Source organism: Chlorocebus sabaeus, chromosome 16, assembly GCF_047675955.1.
Source record: "Chlorocebus sabaeus isolate Y175 chromosome 16, mChlSab1.0.hap1, whole genome shotgun sequence".
Classification (NCBI taxonomy): Eukaryota; Metazoa; Chordata; class Mammalia; order Primates; family Cercopithecidae; genus Chlorocebus; species Chlorocebus sabaeus.
In genome coordinates, this window is record NC_132919.1 from 43,114,063 (window position 1) to 43,130,334 (window position 16,272).

General features: G+C 42.8%; 1 protein-coding gene and 1 long non-coding RNA gene across 4 annotated transcripts in view; both read right to left on the reverse strand.

Annotated features, from left to right (window-relative positions):
* HLF (HLF transcription factor, PAR bZIP family member) overlaps positions 1-16,272 on the reverse strand; it is a 60,488-nt gene that overhangs the window by 27,744 nt on the left and 16,472 nt on the right. The gene's annotated exons all lie outside the window — the stretch shown is intronic.
* Positions 874-14,814, reverse strand: LOC103242892 (uncharacterized). Its single transcript, XR_500905.3, has 3 exons — positions 11,436-14,814; positions 10,471-10,980; positions 874-8,484 (listed from the first exon to the last, which is right to left on the reverse strand). It is a non-coding gene; the product is annotated as an uncharacterized lncRNA (long non-coding RNA).

Here is a 16,272-nt window from a genome sequence, read left to right on the forward strand (position 1 = left end):
GGCCACACCAAAAGCAATTAGATAATTCTTCCTTGAAAGCCTATAAAAAGAAAAAATGGTTTATGAACACATAACTATAGAATAACAAGAAAAGGATCAAACAGAACCTAGGTGGTATCTCTCTGGCTCTTGTTGCTTTAATCATACATTATCTTAATAAAGACGGATTAATGTTTACATTTGTCTAAATAACTCCAGTTTAACAGAAATTTCAGAGGAAGTGGGTCATTCAATTTCTCCCAATTAACCACATTAAAGGAGATCTTGCAGTTTGGATCCGAAAGGACATGACCCAGGCATCATCAGGAGGAACCGCGTCTCCTAATTTTACACCCTCTATCTAAGACCATAGATGAGAACATATATAAGTTCTCAACCTCAGTTACAGATCAGCCTCACCTGTCGAGTATCTGTAAAAGTACAGATACTCAGCTCCCCTCCCACCTCACCCAGAAGATCTGAAAATGGGGCCTGGGCTCTGTAAAAAAAAAAAAAATTTTTTGAATGAAAGAGGAAACAGCTTTCTCACACACTTTTAGTGGGAGTGTGAACTAGTTCAATTCTTTTGGAGCCTACACACTTTGATCCAGCAATTCCACATCTAGGAATGAAAACTTTAGATATACCACAGAAGTGTACGAAGACTGGAATCCAAGGATGAAAACAATCTAAATCCTAGAGGCATTGTTAAGTAAATTATGGCATATCCAGACCATAGGCTCTGTGCAGCCGGCAGATTTATATGAATTAATATGGAAAAATCTCCAAAAAAATCAAATGAAAAAGGCAAGATGCACAACACTATGTATTGTATGCATATACATATATTTCCATATTCCCATACACACAATATACACACACCCACCCACATATATGTATATTAATGCTTATAAACACAAAGGGAACGTCTGGAAGAGTATGCAGAAACTGTGGACAGTGAAATCTGGAAATGGAATATGGGAACTCAAGGTACACTTTGTACAGTCTTATTTGACAACAATCGTATATCACTTTTGTAATAAAATGTTAAATTTCTTTAAAAAAAAATCACTGGTTATTATCATGTGAGGCCAAGATTGAGAACCACTGGTCCAGAGGAAAACAGTCCCTGTGGATGTTAAGGAGCTTGCAAACCCTACCTTGTAAGGAAACCAACCACCCACACCTCAGGAATATTTGCACCATGTCATACCCATGACTCACCAGAAGGTGGTGCTCCAGAGGCAACCACTCAGGCCTCCAACCAAAACCTGTCCAACCAATTTTGCATTAACCTGTCTTTTTGCTACTCTAAGGACTATTTATGCCCCAAAGCATTCTACACTACTGCTTCTATAAAGGGCATTTTAGAAACACAGATGTCATACGCATTTTTCCCCATAAAAATCTACCAGTTAGTCAAAACATTCTAATATAACTCTAGGAAACATTGACCTGAAAGGAGCTGACACTGCTTGCTCCGGCCTCCCCCTCCTCCTCCACACTATTTCCCTGTTGTCTTTTCTCTGATTTACTCATCTTCTTATCTTATTCCAGGGTCAGTTCCACAAAGGCAGGCAGCCATCAGCTATGTGAGGCATTTGTCCTTTTGAATTTGTTCATACCTTTGGCGTAGAACAGGTGGTACGGGACATAGGGCAACCCAGGGCAAGTACCACGAGTTTGCCTCCCCTCCCACTAACACGCATGTTCTGGGAGTGGGTGTGTTGCCACAGCAACTGTCAAATCCCATCCATTACACCGCCTCTAACCTCCCAACGTCTTCTTTAAACACGTTTGAGACGTGTGGTTCTGTTGCCCTGGCAGAGCACAGCCGCAGGTCCCTTGCCAGGTGGCAAAGTTCTCCTTATCTGGGCAGGAGGGATTTAGCTCCGCTGAGTATTAGCCATCATATACATACATTTTAAATTTTCTCTTTTTTTCCCCCTCTCATTATATTTCAAACCCATGTCCCGTAACACTCTGACCTGATCATTTCCTGTGAATTACTGGTGCATATTTAATGAAAATTCATTCTTAATATCAGCCAAGAAAAAATCAACAAATCACTTATATTGTATCTTTTCTTTCCGTGAATATAATTTTTGCTCATTCTTCAAGACACAATTCAAGGATCATCTCCGATCTTCCCTCCTCACTCTATTCAGAGCTGGCCATTCTTGCTTTCCTGATTCTACCTCATATATAATCTGACTCCATCTACCACACTCTATTCACAATTAATTATATCTCTTTGCCATTTATAAGCTTCTCAAGTTTAAAGGATGACATCTTCCTTATCTCTGAATTACCAGCACCTTGCCAGGCCTTCAGTAAATGATTAAAAATAATCATAATGATGAATAAATGCACTCCAAAAAAAAAATCCATGGGCTTGTGGTTTTCCATAAATTTTTATTATGTTATTAAATCACTGACATAACAGATGACAGCTGTGTATCCGACTTGACAGCAAGACCTAAAAAACATACACACAAATGCTTTTTAAAAGGGAGAATATAGAAGGTCCATTTCCTGAGACTTTAGAGCCATCCTCTTTCTTGTTCTTGTTTTTCAGATTCAGGAAGTGCATGGAAAGGGAGCCTTCTCCATATGGAGAGAAGCAGTGAAGTCCTGAAGAAGGAAGCCGTAACATTCCTTGAGTACTCACAAGGCGGCCTGACATCTGGTCCACACTTGGGGAAAAGAGGCCACATCCCCACATGGAGATCTATTTTTGCATTCTGAGCTGCTGATACTTTGCTCGTACAACTTGCCTTACACACAGAAAGGGGAAGGAAACTAATATTTACCAAGTGCCAGCTACATGCCCTGTGCTGCTTCTCTCCCTTTATAGCATAAATGCGGATCTCTCCCCCTACATTGTGTATCTTCAGAGAGCTCACCAGGTATGTTTCTGAAAAGCACAAGGAAGTGAACACTGAATACTTCCAACTTCCTCCACTCACCCGGCTGATGGCCACATGCACAGCTGATGCCCAACACATCCATATATTCATGTATACTTCTTTATAAGGACTTCTCACCATGGTCGAAGGATAAAATCTGTTCGTGAAAGACAGATTCTCTTGACCATATGCGTCTCCCTGTAGCACTGGGGCAGATCAGCTTAGTGTGGGCACAAGGAGAATGAAGCTTTGACTTTTATGGACTGTGCTGTGGGTTTAGAACCAGCACCCTCAGGGACACAGCCAGACTCAGTGTTTCCAATCCCCCTCTACTAGGCTGTCCCTAAATCTTCCTGGGCTGCTGTGTTTATCGCTTCATGGTGCTTCTTTTTTAAGATCATATCAGAAGGAACTGTAGCTTAGAAAGTCATCCCTCATGACTTAAAAGTAAAACCTGCATTAAAAACTACCCTCTCTGTGTCCTTTAAAGTTAAATTCCCCAGGAATTCGCTGAGGAGACCTTAGGGCCTCCCCAGAGGTGCATACGTTGCTCCTTTCCTCCTCACTCCCTCCACGTCTAGGTCCCTGGTACATATCTGCCACCGCATTGTGCCATCCACACAGGTGTTCTGATGGTTTTAGACATTCTACTACCTTGCACAAGGCAAAGTCTTCTACTGAGAAGTAGACCATTGAGTTGGGGCTCCATGAATGGGCTCTGGTGCCAGACTGCAGCTTCATGTTCCAGCCCTGCCACCTATTAATTGCCCCCAGCACCATTTTGCTCACTTTCTCTGGGCCTCGGTTTTCTCATCTGTAAAATGACAATAATAATAGTATACCTACCGAGTACTAACAGTCGTTCCCAGAGATTGAGTTTTAATGATATAACACATATAAACCACTCAGCCCAGTGCCCAGACTATAAGCAGCACTAAAGAAGGGTTAGCTATTATTACACCATTCTTTTTCTACCCATTCATTTGATAGGAGCTCTGTAGTCAGAGAAAACTTGGTGCATAGTTGACTGCCCAGTTCTTAGGATTTCACCAGCCAGGAGATAAAGGGGGAAGCTCTGCCTTCTCTCCTCAGAGCACAATGGCGATTGGCCGCTGCCCTGTCCAGCTGCCACATGTAATGACCATTCCACCGGCATCCCCTATAACTCCTCAAGCACACACAGCACCTCAAATCTTAATATATAATAAATGTACATATTAATATAGTACATGTGATCTTTTGATACATGCGTATAATGTGTAATGATCGAATCAGGGTAACTGGGATCATTGATCATTTCTTTGTGATGGGACCATTTCAAATCTTCCATTATTTTGAAATATACAATAAATCCTTGTTAACCATAGTCACCCTACTATTAGTAGGGTGCGTATCTGTGTGTACAAATAAGTTCGAGATACAAATCTGTGTTTTAGTACCTCTTAACTAACCTCTCTAAATCCCACCTCCCAGCCCCCACTAACCTTCCCAGCCTCTCTACCTCCACGAGATCAACCTTTTTAGCTCTACATATGAATAAGAACATACAATACTTGTCTTCCTGTGAATGGCTTATTTCACTTAACATAAATGACCTCCAATTTCATCTATGTTGCTGCAAGTGACAGAATTTCATTCTTTTTTTTATGGTGGAATAGTATTCCATTGTGTATGTATGCCATATTTTCTTTGTCCATTCACCCACTGATGGACACTTAAGGTTGATTCCATTCCTCGGCTACCATGAATAGTGCGGCAATAAACATGGGAATGCCGGTATCTCTTTGATATATTGATTTCCATTCCTTTGGATATAAAGGCGTACCTCAGAGATATTGCAGGACCAGTTCTAGACCACTGCAATAAAGCTAAGAATCCAATAAAGCAAGTCACATGAATTTTTTTGGTTTCCCAGTGGATGTAAAAGTTATGTTTATGCTATATTGTAATCTATCCAGTGTGCAATACCATTGTGACTAAAAACAATGTACATGCCTTAAGAACACTTCATTGCTAAACAATGGTAATGATCCCCTGAGCCTTTAGTGAGTCATTTTTACTGGTGATGGGCCTTGCCTTAATGTTGATGGCTACTAATTGATCAGGGTAGTGTTTGCTGAAGGTTGGGGTGGTTGTGGCAGTTTCTTAAAATAAGACAATAATGAAGTTTGCCCCATCAATTGACTCTTCCCTTCAGGAAACATTTTTCTGTAGCACACGGTGCTATTTGATAGCATTTTACTCACAGTAGAACTGATTTCAAAATTGGAGTCAATCCTCTCAAACCCTGCCACTGCTATACCAACTAAGTTTATGTAATATTCTAAATTCTTTACTGGCATTTCAACAATGTTCACAGCATCATCACTAGGACTAGATTCCATCTCAGGAAAGCACTTCCTTTGTTCATCTGCAAGAAACAATCCCTTATCCATTCAAGTTTTATCATGAGATTGCAGCAATTCAGTCGCATCTTCAAGTTCTGCTTCTAATTCTAGGTCTCTCGCTATTTCCGCCACATCTAAAGTTATTTCCTCCACTGAAATCTTGAAGTCCTCCAAGTCATCTACCATAAGGGTTGCAATCAACTTCTACTAACTTCAATTAATGTTGGAGTTAGTTAATGTCCCTTCCCATGAACCATGAATGTTTTTAATGGCATCTAGAGTGGCGAATCCTTTCAGAAGGCTTTTGATTTACTTTGCCTAGATCTATCAAAGGAATCACTATCAATGGCAGCTATAGTCTTATAAAGTAAATTTCTTAAGTAATGAGATTTGACAGTCAAAATTATTCCTTGATCCATAGGCTGAAGAATAAATGTGTTAGCCGGCATGAAAATAACATTAATCTTCTTGTACATCTCCATCAGAGTTTTTGGATAACCAGGTAAACTGCCAATGAGCAGTAATATTTTGAAAGAGCTTTTTTTTTTTTTTTTTTTCTGAGCAGTAAGTCTTAACAGTGGGCTCAAAATATTCAGTAAACCATGCTGTAAACAGATGTGCTCTGATCCAGGCTTTGCTATTCCATTTATAGAGCACAGGAAGAGTAGATGTAGTATAATTCTCAAAGACCCTAGGATTTTTGGAATGGTGAATGAGCACTGGCTTCAATTTAAAGTCACCCACTACATTGCCCACTAACAAAAGTCAGCCTGTCCTTTGATGCCAGGTGTGGATTTCTCTCTAGCTATGTTTTACATGGTGTCTTCTTTCAATACAAGGCTGTTGAGTCTATACTGAAACTCTGTTGTTTAGTACAGTCACCTTCATCAATGAGCTGAGCTAGATCTTTTGGATAATTTGCTGCAGTGTCTACACCATCTCTTGCTGCTTTGCCTTGTACTTTTTTGTTATGGAGATGGCTTCTTTCCTTAAACCTCATGAACCAACCTCTGCTAGCTTCAAAATTTTCTTCTACAGCTTCCTTACCTCTCTCAGCCTTCACAGAATTGAAGAGAGTTAGGCCCTTGCTCTAGATTAGGCTTTGGCTTAAGGGAATGTTGTGGATGGTTTAATCTTCTATCCAGGACACTCACACTTTCTTTATAACAGCAATACGGCTGTTTCACTACTTTCTAATCATTTGTGTGTTCACTGGGGTAGTGCTTTGAATTTCCTTCAAGAACTTTTCCTTTGCATTCACAACATAGCTAACTGTTTGGCTCAAGAAGCCTAGCTTTTGGCCTGTCTTGGCTTCTGACCTACCTTCCAAATTAAGCTTACTCATTTCTAGCTTTTGACTTAAAGTCAGAGACCTGCGACTCTTCTGTTCACTTGAGTGCTTAGAGGCCATTGTAGGGTTATTAACTGGCCTACTTTCATCCTTAGTGTTGTGTCTCAGGGAGCAGGAATCCCAAGGAGAGGGAGAGAAATGGGAGAACGGCCAGTTGGTGAAGCAGCCAGAAGAATATACGTAACATGTATTAAGTTCACCATCTTATATGGGTGTGGCTCATGGTGCCCCCAAACAATAACAATAGTAACATCAAAGATCACTAACCACAGATCACCATAACAAATATAATAATAATGGAAAACTTGAAATATTGCTAGAACCACCACAATATGACAGAGACATCAAGTGAACACATGCTGTTGGAAAAATGGTGCCAACAGGCTTGTGCAATGCAAGGTTACCACAAACCTTCCATTTTTAATAAACACACTATCGGCAAAGTGCAATACAGTGAAGTCCAATAAAATGAAGTACGGCTGTATACCCAGCAGTGGCACTGCTGGGTCATATGGTAGATCTATTTCTAGTTTTCTGAGGAACCTCCACACTGTTTTCCATAGAGTACAGCACTTTAATTCTTGAGGCTGCACCAAGGCCTTCTGTTAATGTTAGTTGTGCTTATTTGTCTGGTTTTCTTTTTCAGCACTGAGGAAGAAAGATCATTTTGAGGCAGTTTCTCCTTGGGTTGTCAAGAGAGGCTCCTTTCACATTCCAAAGCAAAATATCTTGGAATTCTGTACCAGTGAGCCTACTGCTCTCCAACAAAGAATATCCAAAGGGAATGCAGAATTCTAATGAATGAGGCTGGCCTTTTTTTTTTTTCTAACTAGGCTCAAAACAGGCTTATTTATTAATACAATGAATGCAAAGTGCTAGGAAGGATTAAGAACTGAGAAAACAGACTTAGAATTAACTCAATCAGGCCTTATGAACTAAATGCATTTCTTTTTATAAAAAGTTCCCTGAGACCCCCAAGTGAATCTGCAATGTCTAGAATCACATATGAATATATAGGTAAATTTATATATGAATATATGGCAACTATACTGAATTGTTAATTCTGGGTGATAAGAATAAGGATGTTTGCCACATTTAAAAAAAATTGTTCTATATTTTAAGTCATTCTCAAAGTAATTTTTCAAATGCCTCGTCATATGAATAACTTTATGCACTATTTTATGCAGAGAACTTTGCTATCTCATCTTGGCAAAATGGGTGTTATTTTCCCCAGCATATTAGTAAACTGAGGCACACTAAACTGAACAGAAGCAAATGTGAGGAGGCTCAAGCAACTCTGGATATTGCCAGAGGCTCACACTGTATTTCCTGCTATAGGCACACAGGGTCTGGGGTACATAGAATGAATTCTGTGCAGGGATACTGAGGGCACTGCAAGTCCAGGGATCACTCTGTTCTAACTCTTGAGTCAGTGAACCAGAAGGGCAGCTTCCTGCCAGCTGCACATACCTCTGTGGTGGGGTCAACTACTCATGGCCTGGTGCTTGGAAGCCTTTAGCAAGGCCAAGTCTGTTTTAGCGCCACTTATCACTGGCTGGCATAGGGAGACATGCCATTCTGTAAACCAATCAAATCCTGTGCTCAAAGAAGCTATACCCTGACATACCACATGGAGAGGAGGGGCATTCTCCTGCATCTATTAACCAAAGAAACATAAGTTGATGTTTTTTCAAAAAATTTATATCCATCTGCATCCTCCCTTCCCCACACCCAACATGGAGCTTCTCTACTTACCCAGTTAAAAATCCCAATTAAGAACCTGTGGGATGAGTTTTAAGAACTCTTACAGGTGATCTGGGAACATGCAGGCTGGAGCTGCTGACTTCCAATCATGTCTCTGTGATTAAAGGGTGGAAAATTGGGGGGTCAATATCCACTTGTATTTGTAAGCATCTAAATCCTCTTCTCTGAAAACACTCTTCATTCTTGAATCTTTTTTTTTTTTTTAATTTAACTTTATTTATTTATTTATTTATTTGAGACAGGGTGTGGCTCTGCTGCCCAGGCTGGAGTGCAGTGGTGCAATCTCAGCTCACTGCAACCTCTGCCTCCTGGGCTCAAGCAATCCTCCCACCTCAGCCTCCCTAGTAGTTGGGACTACAGGTGAGCACACCACACCTGGCTAATTTTTTTCTACTTTTGGTAGAGATGGGGTTTCATTACATTGCCCAGGCTGGTCTCAAACTCCTGAGCTCAAGCGATCCACCTGCCTTGGCCTCCCAAAGTGTTGGGATTACAGGTGTGAGCCATGGCATCTGGCCTTGAATGTTTACCAATCAGAAAACAGTGAAACTGGCCAGGTGCGGTATGTTTACCGATCAGAAAACAGTGAAACTGGATGGGTGCGGTTTGTTTACCTATCAGAAAACAGTAAAACTGGCAGGGCACAGCGGCTCACACCTGCAATCCCAGCACTTTGGGAGGCCAAGGTGGGCAGATCACTTGAGGTCAGGAGTTCGAGACCGGCCTAGCCACCATGGTAAAACCCCCTCTCTTCTAAAAATACAAAAATTAGATGGGCACTGTGGTGCATGTCTGTAATCCCAACTACTCGGGAGGCTGAGGCAGGAGCCCAGCCTTGAGCCCAGGAGGCAGAGGTTGCCGTGAGCTGAGATTGCGTCACTGCACTCCAGCCTGGGTGACAGAGTAAGATTCCATCTCAAAAAAAATAAAATAAAATAAAATAAAATAAAATAGTGAAATCTTCATGAGAAAAACAGCTCACTGAAGTATTATGAGGAGCCTATCAGCAGGGATGTATCTGCACTTCGCCTCCTCCAAGACCATCCTGAGTCATGTCTGGCCCAAAGGCGTGCATCATACTATCATGACCCTTTGCAAAGACCCACCATGTTGAACAAAATTCTGCCAACATATGCACTCATTTCAAACCACTTCCAATGAAATTAGTGTATCTGTTACTTCATTCATTCAACAAATGCTTCCTGTATATCACCTCTGGGACAAAGCAGCTGCCTAGGTGCTGGAGATAAAAGCCAGTCCCCACCTCTGGGAAACTTGCAAGTCAACTACAGGGAGTCCACAGGGACCTACCAAGGTATCTAGAGTGCTTTGGGAGTTGGGAAGATGGACTTCAAAAAACCTTCACCTGTTTTATGCAAAATGAGAAAATCTTGCAGGATTAAAGTATTTACACTGGTATGAGGATAGGCCAAACACAGGTCCAACAACTTAAATTACTGATTCTCAAAGTAGTCCAGACACAATCCTTTCTGAATAATAACTGTCCTGCTGTTAGAATACACCACGGAAATGCACGGTGCATTGTTTCAATTAATTATAAAATGAAATTACATTCCCTGAACACTTCCCAAGTACGGGCAGAGGGTAGATGCCTTATGGTGTGTTGTTTTGCTGGGTGGCAAATGGCAACTGGCCAGGGCTTACACATTGACTATGGCTAGTACACCAGAGAGATTATCTACACATGAGTAATGCAGAACTGACTCTTGATACTGGCTGTAGATGACTCTCAGTCATCAACTATGAGAGCTTTCATCGATCAAAAAAAGAAAACGTGGCTTTTAAAAAATACCGGTCTTATTTATAAGGGGAAGGGGGAGATAGCTCCAAATAAATGTCTCAACTTCAACTCTTTCTCAACACTTTCAGAAGACCTCTTTCAATGTACAAGGTGACTTCACCTTTTCAATAACCTTATCTAACCTCCCCTGGAATGACTAATGTGATTGCAACAGTATTACTCTTTGAGGCAGCATGCTTCTCCCCTGCCTCCCCTCTGATTGAGCTAATGCATCTACCAGCCATGTGAGAACTTGGCATTATGTTTAAAGTTAATTACCGGCAGGTTTTTGAGACAGGTGGAATGGGTTTCTGTCACCTCCCTTCTGCAGAGTAAGTAAAGACTGTACCCGCGGACTGGCAGGAGGCTGTATCCCAGTGCCTGAGATTTGGGGCATCCTCTGTGACAAAGGAGGCCTTCCAACATGGTAGGAAGCAGCAGCCTGGCACGTGCATCTAGCTGGACAAGTTTCTCTAAGTCTTGATTGGTTGTTGCTTGGCTGGATGATACTGATGGCAAAAGTAACATTCCAAAGCAGTAAATATAAGACTCTGAATAAGGCTTGGCGCTTGGGAAATCCTTACGGAATTTATGGCTTGGTGTGATGGGGAAAAAAAGAGTTTATTTTGAAGCATTTGTTATGAGAGGGGTCTATTCCATTGAGAAGAGAAACGTCAGTTATTATTCCAATAAATCTTTGTTTTCTAACCATTCAGATCTTTCCTAAGGAAGGTTTAAAATTCTAAAACCAACTTTATTTTCAAACGCAGTCAAGCTTCAGGTGGCCACCTATAAGAACAAACAATAGAAGAGCTTAGGGAAGTGAGATTACCCCAAGAAATGAACTATACCACCTCTTTCTCCCTAATTCCTCTTTTTGAAATTAGATACTTGTTTTACTGAAGGCAAAACAGCCAGCTTGGCCCCTGAGAAAAGTGAGATGAGAATGGGAGTAGGGGTGGAAAAAGGAGGGTACTATCGAGAGGTAAAGTACAAGGTTGGGTAAAAGAAATAAAAATAGACAAGTCAGGGAAAACCAAATGGCAAAGGTCCATTTGTTTGTTTTAACAGTGTTTGCCATTCCAGGCGGCTTGCTGAAGTTCCTTCCTTCCATGGCTGGCCTTGGACCAACATTAGAAAAGTCTTAGATCTTTGGAAAGAAGGTTTGGACAACAAAGTTGTTTTATCTGGGAGGGTAACTAGCTTACTCAAGAGTTCCAGGACTTTGGTTTTGATGTTATTACCTTGGCCTCAGTTTCTGTGTCCCAGGCGGTCCTGGCTCTGTTTACTGATTTTGCAAGAGAAAACGGTGGCCCGAGGAAGGAAGGGGCTTCTCACAGGCACCACTGCCACATTTAGCTGGATCACCTTAGTACCTGGGCACCGCGAAGAAGATGAAGGTGGGGGAAAAGTAAAACATTTTCTAAAGGTCCTATCTCTCGACACTCATAAGAGGGAAACAACACTTCTCTAACTTACTCCCCAAATAGACACCGCCGTGGATGTTCTGCCAAGGAGTGATGTGAAAGTGTGTTCCGAAGTGAAATGTAAGCTTGGCCCGGTGCCCAGCTCTCTGCTGTATTTTGCACAGAGTGCTGCAGGCTGAAGGACCAAAGGAACACATTTCTCTCCACGTGACTGCAAGAGCCAGGCAGCCCAAGCAGATTTCTTTGTGTTAATAAAATGTGATCTCTAGACTGTACACACCAACAGCCCTGGAAAACGTGAGCCAGAGAGAAGGACCCAAGGAAACCCATGGCCCTGGCTGAAAAGGGACTGCAGCTGCCAGCACACTGTGTTGTATCGAGGCAGGGGCATTGCAGGCCTGGCAAATGCAAGTGAGAACACAGCCAGAGATGGAAAGACATGTCAAAGGCTCAGGGGAATGCTGCTTAAGAAATGAAAACAATCCATGGAATCCCATCAAATATGATCCCACGCAAATGTTTACTCTTTCTTGGTGGGCCACAGACCAAAGTCCTCAATGGACACTCTCAAGACTTTGGATATACCTGGGATCCAAGGTACCATGTCTCAAAACTGAGATCATTCCAAATATGGCAGGAGCTTGACTCCTAGGTTAAACTGTGTATATTCTGGTCTGGTGTAAGGTGTGACAAATACACATATTTCCATACTCTCACCCCACAGGGACCCAGGCAAATGCGGTCAACTCTCTATGAACCAGGGCAGCCATGGGAGGCAATCACAAGGATCCCAAACAATCACCATGGGGTGGCCTGGACTCTGGGGAGCTGTGCTGTTGTGGGCAGCCCCTGACTCCTTGCTTCAGTGGTCTTGGTCTCCACTGGCCAAGAGACCACTGCTCAAGGTCTCAATCTCTTCTATATTTATCTATATCTTGGGAAGGGAGGAGGTTCCTAGGCTGAGGAAGAAAGGGGATTAGTGGCCCCTGCTCACTGGGTCCCTTGCAACGTATTACTTAATCTCTGGACTTTCAAATTCACTGTGCCCTGTGGTCAACTTGTTCCCAATTTGAACAGGGTGTTGGGGGCAGGAGCTGAAAGGTAGCAGGAGCAGAGCACCAGGACCCAGAGAACTTCTGAACCTCTCAGGTACTGCACTGGAGAACACAGAAGTTTATAGGGCTAGAGGGCACCTCTGGTTGGAGAGAGTAGAAGGTCCTGGAAGAAGTCATCCCGTGGTCCCCCTCCCCTGCAGTCCCCCAGTGCCCAGGTTTCCCAACCCTGGGGCAGGCAATTAGCCATCACCAGCTAATTATGGAGCAGCTGAGTTGATGAGTGACTCCCAGGCCCAGGTGAGCCTTCACCTTGGTTAATCTGCAAACCAGTTAATCAGCCTCAGGATAATTGAAAGTTAATCGTATGCAGAGCTCAAGTGCAGTTACTGGAAACAACAGGAAACAGCAGTAGCAGAGGAAGTCAGGCCCACTCTCAGTGAACGCTTTTGCAAATCCCTATAGCCAATGTTTAACCTGCAGCCCACTTCACCCTATTGCCCAACACACTCTTGGATCAAGTCCTTGTCACACAACCTCCCAAAGTGCTGGGATTACAGGCGTGAGCCACCGCGCCTGGCTGCGACTCAGAGATATTTGATGGGATACAAATATGCTGAGGGAGCTTTAGCTGAAATTGAACATCCCTCTCAAGAGGCTAAAATCTTGCCTAGTTTCATGCCGATGTACTTTGTAATCCCTCAAGACTGCTGTACCTGGATCCCAGGGAGCACACAGTAAGTGCTCAACAAACTGCAGCTAGTTGATTATTTCCCTGGTGCAGTTCATGGATTTAAAGTTAGGAGGCTGGGAGGGCTCAGAGACATTTGGCTGGCTATGTTAGAAACATACTGGGGGAGCTGCAAAAAGCACTACACTCCCCCTCAACCGTTCTTTATAGAAAGAAAAATCTGAAGAGTTCAAACCTTACCAGGAAAGCAGATCAACAGCACAAAAACATAAAGCACGTTCCACAGCTGAGGAGAAATGAACTTCAGTTTATCTGTTCCATCAGCATGGATAACTGAGAATCACCTTCAATCCTAAACAGACTGGCAAGTTCTCTAAAGCTTCCTTAAAGAAAAGTGGCCGCACTTTGATTTCAAATATCAAGAATCGCAAGTATGGAGTGTACGGTTGACTGCCTACCAAGGATGCAGTTTCCCTGGAATTTGCAGCCATGACCTCTGGCCACAGGCAGTTTACCAGGGCCTGCGGTTTGTGGCTGCCTCTGCTGGATCAGTGGCACCTACGCCTGTGCTTTATTGGAGTATCCACGGAATTACATGTTGGAATTCCAGCTTCCCTCCACCTTGCAATTCCTGTCTCGTGACCAAGGAGCTGAATCAATAGACTTCCTTTCTTCCATTCTCTCTGTTAAGCTAATCAGAATAAGCCTCCTTCAGAGAGTAAAACATTATGTGCTGGAGGCTCAGAAAACACTTTTCCAGGACATCGGAAGCAACACTGGCCTGAGTCCTTGATCTGCTGCCCAGTAGAAGGACAAGTACTAAAGGATCTTCCCAACCTGCTCTGGCAGGACAGCAAATACCAGGCACCAGTACCGCCCCACCCAAGCCAAAGGCAGACATCACTAGTTAATCACAGAACTCTTCACTGAGCCCAGACCAAGCCTCAGAATCTTTCAGAATGACTTTCCAGGTACCTACTAATCCATCAGAGTCAGCTGTAAGATGAAACCTACTATCACAGGCAGGTCCTACAAACCTGACTCCAGCCACCCAGAAAAGCCAAAGGCCCCCTCTGGCCACTGCCCTTCTAGAAAAGTTGCCATCAAAAGAGCTAGCAGTGGGCCCTGGGGTTTTTTCTTCTGCGGGCTTTCCTTTTTTTTTTTTCTTTATAAAAAAATTATTTTGTCTGGCTAATAAACTACTGCTAAGAATCCAACTGTTGGAGCAACGATTCCAGCCAGATAATTTATTTTCAGGGTTGCTCTGGAATGCTGAACACCAGAGAGAATCTGGTGGTTCCCATTCAGCATGAAGACCATTTTTCAAGGAAGTAACTAGCTTGACTGTTGTTGTTGTTTTCTCCAAAAGGTGTCAAATGTCTTCTGCTTTTCAGCTTCAGTTTTTAAACTCTGTCATCCTTTATGAGTGGCAGAATGTCAGATTCTTTTTTTTTTTTTTTTTTTTTTGAGACGGAGTCTTGCTCTGTAGCCCAGGCTGGACTGCAGTGGCCGGATCTCAGCTCACTGCAAGCTCCGCCTCCCGGGTTTACGCCATTCTCCTGCCTCAGCCTCCGGAGTAGCTGGGACTACAGGCGCCCGCCACCTCGCCCGGCTAGTTTTTTTTTTGTATTTTTAGTAGAGACGGGGTTTCACCGTGTTAGCCAGGATGGTCTCGATCTCCTGACCTCGTGATCCGCCCGTCTCGGCCTCCCAAAGTGCTGGGATTACAGGCTTGAGCCACCGCGCCCGGCCGAATGTCAGATTCTTAATCCATCTACTACTTGGCTTGGGAGCAGCTCCACTACCCCCAAGGGGCTTTAAATTTTTTTAGACATTCACCAAAATGTGAATGTTAGTCGTCTTCCAGCACATAGTAGTCTTTGAACATGGAGTCACAAAGCTAGAAACAGTGCCTACATTTTATAGACAAGAAAAATTAGGTTTTGAGAGATTTGGTGATCTGTCCAGAGACACCTAATGCTGACAGATTGGCTTTAGAACCTAGATTGGCTGACTACAAGTTCAGTGCTTTTTGGAACTGGCCTACCTTTGAAACTGTTGCTATGTGTTTTCCATCTCTTGCCACCTAAAACCCAACGGAAATAATAATGGACGTTGATGTAAACTGTTCGGTCAGTTTTCTATTATGACATACTTGTAAGTTAGAAGGACACAGATTATTCCCGTTTTACAGATGAAGAAGTAAAAGCCAGAGAAGCTGAACACCTAAGGTTATACTCACAATTAAGAGCATAGCCAAGACTACAGATTAAATCTCCTGTGTTCCCAAAGCAGCATCACGGAGCTTACAAAGACCCAGTCCAGCAACTCAAAATCCTGGAAGCAAGACTCCAAAGACATTAGCTACAAGTGCATTTTAGAACGTGCTCTTTAAATACCACATTTGGACTCTGAATTAAAACTCGCTGGGTGACAATCCGAGTAGGCACAGTCCCACATCCTTTTACTGATAGCTTGTTTAATGTAATTTAACGTGCATGACGATCCTGCAAAATAGGCCACCATGTTCCGGATGAGGAAATGGGGGCTCAGAATTCAAGTGACTTGCTCAAAGTTTCCTGGCTTTTCAGTAGACCCCTGATTCCAAATTGAATTTAGCTTGGTGACTAAAGGGCTCCACAGTCACGTGCTGATGCTATTAGGACTGTGTTTCTCTGAATATCTTTATCAACGCTTGTTATTTCTGCCTTGAAAATGATTTCATCCTGATCTCCATGGTTTTTGGCCACCGAGATATGCCCAAATTTATTTTTAAGCTGCCTGTAGTCAGAATGGAAGGGCTGATGGAGAAAAAAAGAAAACATACTTTGGCAATGTATTCACAACATTCAGTCCTCTTGGGAACAGACTAAATTCCAGGGACCAATATCATTTCTAATATGAGTTGATT